Below are 6653 nucleotides of genomic sequence, written 5' to 3'. Positions count from 1 at the left end.
TCGGGAAGTAAGTCCATCTATTGAGTCGGCATAAGCAATATGGGCTCAGTGGGCGTCCATGATAGTGTAAGTGGCTCAGTGGAAGTCCATCAAATGCATAAGTGGCTGAGTGGCAGTCCAGTATAAGGTCCTATTACGACCAGGGTGATGACCAGTGGGGAATTCGTCCATCTACTAGTAGAAAAGGTTACTTATGGGTATCTTTGCCTGATCAGCAAGATATCTGGTTTATGCCAAAAATTCTTTTCCTTTCCAAATTTATTGGATATTGCAATTCTATTCATACTTTACATGACAGAGGTTTTCAGGAAATGTATAAAGGAAGATGTATATGTGGATATATATATATATATATCAGAACTTATTGAAGTATGTCATAACTTCATTTCCTTTAATAATATTTTAAAGATTTAATCTATTCAAATCTTGTCTTGTAGTCTCATCTATGTGATGAACTGTTGAAAACTCATTATACTTTGAACAATGGTAGTTCAAGTAGCTTTAAAAATGATATAAGTGTAGTGAAGTATTTGGTAACTTCATCTTTTAAACTTATATCTAATTAATAATTGTCTTATGAATGACAAAGATTTTCAGAAAAACGTTGAGACAAGGTTAGATATATGAGATCACCTTGCAACGATATTTTTTATACAGTTATACACTGGGACTCTGTGTATATTATGCATGGAAGAGGACTTCCAATATTTTGAAAAGTATATATGTATATATACTGAATATTTTACGACTTCATCGCATTAAGATATCAAACTTGGTTCATTTCTTTTGACCAAGACTTTCATGAGTACTATGAGAAGGCTCATATTGTTAATCATTATACATATTATTTTGGTGGGCTTGCTGCTCACCCTTGCTTTCTTCTTTCATCACACAACAACAGATAGAAAAGATGAACAGGACCAAGCTCCCGATTCGCAAGCGATTAGGAGACGTTCCGCAGTTTTCTAGAAGCATTGATGCCGCCGTAGCTGAGGTAGGAACTACCAATAGGCTAGGCTTTCAACTTTTAATGTACCAGATTTATGTATATTTATGAATTGTAATAATGGCAAAGAAATGTAAATTTATTCAGAAAACCTTTTAAGGTGTATGGACAGATAATTGTGGAATAAAATGACTTGTGGTTATTTTTGGATGTTCATCTCTGAGACTATAACGTGTGGTGTGTGTGTTTATTGTGGGGTCACAGTACAGAGTAGTTGAGTAATTATTAAGATTGGGTGTTATTAAGGGAAATGGAACTCATGACAACCCGGATCCCCGACCCCGGATTTGGGGGTGTTACACTATTCGTCGTCCCTAATAAGGTAGATGTGTCATTTCATGCGCAGTGTCTGACAAGTAATAAGAAACTTCTCACAACAGTGGTGCCTTTGAAACTTGCAGCACTGGCTCTCTCATCAACTCGTTACCTGCAGCCTGGATCTTTCCTTACTACACAATTCTAAGTTGGATCATACTAAAACTGATCTATCTCTCCTTATACAAAATTCGCAAAAGAATTAATCTCAGTTTCACTTAAAACCACATGAAAATCAGGGTAATTTACCCAATCTCCTTCTTGCTATTGGTTCCTTGCAACTATAGGCTCTGGGTACTCAATATATCTATAGCGTCAACATATTCACCTCGTACCTATCTTAACTGTAACACCCCCAAATCCGGTGCAGAGGATTTGGTCGTCACGATGAAACCTCAATCCAAATTAACCTGTTTAATCAAAATGCAAATGCTAGTGGAAGATATTTAGCATATTTGACCCCAAACTAATCCAAGATCTTTTAAGGTTACATTTCTAGAAACAAGAATTCTAAATTCCACAAATAATTTTTCACTTTCTTTTCAAACTCTTTTCATAAATTCCCAAACTCAAAACTTAACCCACTAGTATAACTTCGAAAAGAAGCATACTAGACCAATGATTTAATAACATAACTAATACATATATATATATAAAAAAACACATCTTTATATAATAGAACTTACTCTATTTCCGCAAACCCTGGACCAACCATATTCCACAAGCTTCTTCTTTGCTTTCTTGAATTATGCAGCTAAACAGCGCAAGCTAGTCCTCACTGGAGGTTAAATTTAAAAATAGGCAAGTATGAGTGAAAGAAATGCTCAGCAAGTTCATTATAGTATATATATGGTCGTTTTGATATAAAACCGACATCTGCATTAGAGCAGAACATTTAAAATCATAATTGCTGAATCAGAAAATTTATTAAAGAATCAGATAATTGGTTCCTCATTTGTATTCAAAATATTTTTAATATTTTCGAGCGAAATGATTCAGCAATACTTTGAATTTTGACGAGAATAAAACTCGTAAAACAATGTTTACGAAAATATCGTAAACAACAATAACATGAAATAATGATTATGGACTGAATTATAAACTTTATTCGGAACCGAACTCTTGATATTTATACTCAGTTTGTTGTCATATCAAATTAGATATCAATACAAACTTTGATGCTCACAACATCCCATACTGAAGTCAACATCAATCATCTATACTAATACCACCTTTGATATTTAACAACAAACTAAATATCCACATCAAGCAGAAACTAAATCAAAACTACATTTCACCTTTTATTCAAAACCAAAACACTTGATAAATCATTCCTTATAAGATTATCAAAAGCAATATAATAATTTTGATTGGAAATCTCGAACGACGGTGTGTTGCCGCTGGTGATCAGCCGCAGAGTAACACCGGTATGCCGAAGCATATCAAACTAAATAAAGAGGCACCCGAGGCACATATCGACCTAAAAAGGTATTATATCCTGTATAATACCTAGCTCTTCGATGGACCGCCGCCACGGCCTCTTAAGAAATCAGTAACCATCCAATCTTAAAACTTTTATTGAGAGGGGTCATAATTCGACACCCTTATAAATTTCATTCGCCCATTCACTTGGGCAGGAAACCCAAACAACATCATCTTTCCCAAAGTCTAATTTATTTATAAATCCGATAGTTGGATAAGTAAAAACACTTGACTATTCTGAACATAGAATAACAGATGAATACTTGCATAAACAGAATCATTTATTTTAGCGATATGTAAAATATTTATCTATTCTGACGTGGGAATAGAGAAGAATACTTGCATAATAAGATTCAAAATAAATATCACTTGAACAACAAGTGATGATAGGGATACTTGCCTTTGAGATTTAGTAGTTAGTCACACTCGCAAAGACGCATCTCTTCTGACATTCTGTCTCAAAACATCACCGTCTTTATTCTACTAATCATTTGGCCTACTGCTCATGCAGCGCTGCAAACCTAATATTCCATACTATTCAAATCTAGTCTTCATCCATTTCATCTGGTCCTGATCATCTTGAAATAATCGTATCTATAATTAAAAGGTACAACTTTAATCGTCTAAACGATAATCACTCGGCGAACTGCGCGTCAACACCCTATTGTCTACCCATACGATAGCCCACACATAATTATAACAGTCAAACATAAGAATTCTGACTCACATACACACGTAATTCACATAGCACGTAAACACATAATTCACGTATCACATAATTCACGTATCACATGCCTCGGTTCGTCAAAAGGTTTGACTCGGTTCGTTTAAAACTGAAATCGGGTCAAAAATATGATTTATCGATCAATAATCGACTCGAATGACTCGTAAAACAAGTGACCTTTCGAAACAAAAGAATTTGGGTCTCGAAAGTATTTTAAATGAAAGTGAAATATTTTTCTGAGTCTAGACGCATTCGTTTCGTATTAAACGGATGAACGGTCTATTTTCTACGAATAAAATACGAATAATTCAATTAATAATAGTATTAATTGAATATTCAATACTCTATAAATATTTTAAAAGCTCGAAATAATTTTTAGGAATTATTTGACTTAATTATAAATAATTATATTTTATTTAACTATTTATAAATAAAATTAATTGATTAAATGAATTAATCAATCAATTAAATCCATAAATAATTAACGCTAAGAGCTGGTTACACTCTCTACCAGCAGGTTCTATTGCAATATGGGAGGATCTTGCTCATAAATTTCTTACTAAATTCTTCCCTATGGCAAAAACAGCTACAATCAGGATTGTTCTTACTCAATTTACACAACAATCGGGAGAATCTTTATGTGAAGCTTGGGAGCATTACAAGGAGATGCCTAGGTAGTGTCCTCATCATGGAATGCCTGATTAGATGGTAATCAATTGCTTCTATAATGGTTTGGGAGCACAGTCAAGACTTATGCTCGATGCAGCATCACATGAAGCCTTATGGGCTAAGAGCTATGAGGACGCTTATGAGCTAATTGAAATGATGGCTGCTAATGAATATCAAAACCCAACTTAGAGAATGCCACAAGGAAAGGTAGCAGGAATTCTGGAGGTGGATACAGCTATGACTATAGCTGCTCAGCTAAAGGCGTTGACTATGAAAGTAGATTTTCTGGCTCACTATAGAGTTCATCAGATAGCAAGTGTTTGTGAGCTTTGTGCAGGTGCACATGCGACGGATCAATGTGCTATATCTAGTATGTCGAAACGGTTTGTGAGCAATTTTCAGAGATCATAGCAACCAGTTCCTGCCACTTTTCATCCTCCTGGATTTCAATAATAGTATGCACCAAGGCAGCAATTTCATCCACCGTTAATGCAACAACAATCTCATGGAAGTGCCGGTCAATCAGCTAATGAAAAATCTGAATTGGAGGAATTGGGGATAATGTGTAAAAGCCAATCGGTTTCAGTCAAAACTTTGGAGAGTCAAATAGGACAAATTGCTAATGTGCTGCTGAATTGACCACAAGGAACTCTTCCTAGTGATACGGAAGCTAACCCAGGCAAGAGTGAAGAAAAAGAACAATTGAAAGCAATCACTTTGAGGTCTGAAAAGGTCGCTAACCATCAAAATTCAGAATCTGAAATTTTTCGGCAGAAGCCAAGCGCGCCCGCGCCTGCACCTGTACTAGAAAGTATAATTTTTGATGATTCAGATGTTCAGAAGAAAGGCTAAGCGGAAACGAAGAAAAATTCTGCTGAACATTCTATTCTTAAGCAGAATACAGGAGACAAACAGGTCTATCCGTCTCCTCCATATCCTAAAAGACTTCAGAAGAAGAAGTTCGACAAGTAATTTGCCAAGTTTCTGGAGGTTTTCAAGAAATTGCATATTAACATACCTTTTGCGAAAGCTCTAGAGCAGATGCCGAGCTATGCTAAGTTCATGAAGAGTATTCTATCTCGAAAGTTGAAACTTGAGGAGTTGGAAATCCATGCTCTAACGAAAGAGTGCAGTGCGGTGCTGCAACAGAAACTACCTCATGAACTTATATATCCCGGAAGCTTCACTATACCATGCACCATTGGCGAGTTATCTTTCAACGAGTGTTTATGTAACTTGGGAGCCAACATCAATCTGATGCCATTATCTATCATCCGGAAACTTGATCTGCCTGGTCCAAAACCTACAAACATGTCCTTACAACTGGCTGATCGGTCCATCACTTATTCGTGAGGTATAGTGGAGCATGTCTTGGTTAAGGTGGATAAACTCATCTTCCCTGCTGATTTTGTCATCTTAGACTTTGAGGAGGACAAGAAGATTCCTATTATCTTGGGACGACCATTCTTAGCTATAGTGTAACACCCCCAGATCCGGGGTCGGGGATCCGGGTTGTCACGGTCTTTCTTTCCACAATATCACTTCACTTAATTAATAATAAATAACCTCATACTGTGACCCCACACTAACACACACCACAACCCGTTATAGTCTCAGAGATGAAATTGAAATAAGTACAAGTCTTTGAATCCACAATTTAAAATTATTACAACCCAAAACGATTACTTGATAATTTACAGTTAATTGCCATTATCTGCCACAAGTTATAATTATACATAATTTGATTCTCAAAAGTAGATGGTCTAAACTACAATGGATCTACCTCTGCAGCTATAGCAGCTACAACATCACCGGGAAGACGCGGGATGCTTCCCACGTGCTTGCGCTGGGTCTGCTGGAGTCTGGCCATCTCTCCTAACTGTTGTTGTGTGATGAAGAAATAAAGCAAGAGTGAGCCTTACAGCTCGCAAGATAATATATATAGTGATAACAATAATATAAGTATCTAAATGGATACTTAATAGCATCTCTATCATATGCAAGATAATTACTTACTAGATATAAGTAAAAACAAGGAATGAAGTTACCAATACTTCACCACACTTATATCATATATAAAGTTACTTGAACTGCCACCGTTCGAAGTATTATAAGTTTTAAGAAAAACACCCCATAGATGAGACCACAAGTTAAGACTTGAATAGATTCAATCTTTGAAATATTATTGAATGAAAAAGTTATGAGATACTTTATTTAGTCCCGGTATATATATATCCACATATATATACCCCTTTAAACATTTCCTGGAACCTCTGTTATGTAAAGTATGAACAGAGTTTGAAACATCCAATGAATTTTGAAAAGGAAAAGAATTTTGGCATAAACCCGATATCTCGCTGATCAGGCAAAGATACCAATAAGTAACCTTTTCTACTATAGATGGATGAATTCCTCACCGGTCATCACCCTGTCCGCATTAGGACCTCGCGCTAGACC

General features: G+C 35.9%; 1 non-coding gene across 1 annotated transcript; it reads right to left on the bottom strand.

Moving 5' to 3' along the window:
• Positions 1-4115: 4115 nt before the first annotated feature.
• LOC141699199 (small nucleolar RNA R71) lies at positions 4116-4222 on the bottom strand. Its single transcript, XR_012565680.1, has one exon. It is a non-coding gene; the product is annotated as a small nucleolar RNA R71 (small nucleolar RNA).
• Positions 4223-6653: the final 2431 nt, after the last annotated feature.

This window comes from Apium graveolens, chromosome 11 (assembly GCF_009905375.1).
Source record: "Apium graveolens cultivar Ventura chromosome 11, ASM990537v1, whole genome shotgun sequence".
NCBI lineage: Eukaryota > Viridiplantae > Streptophyta > Magnoliopsida > Apiales > Apiaceae > Apium > Apium graveolens.
This window is presented reverse-complemented; position numbering and strand designations above follow the sequence as displayed.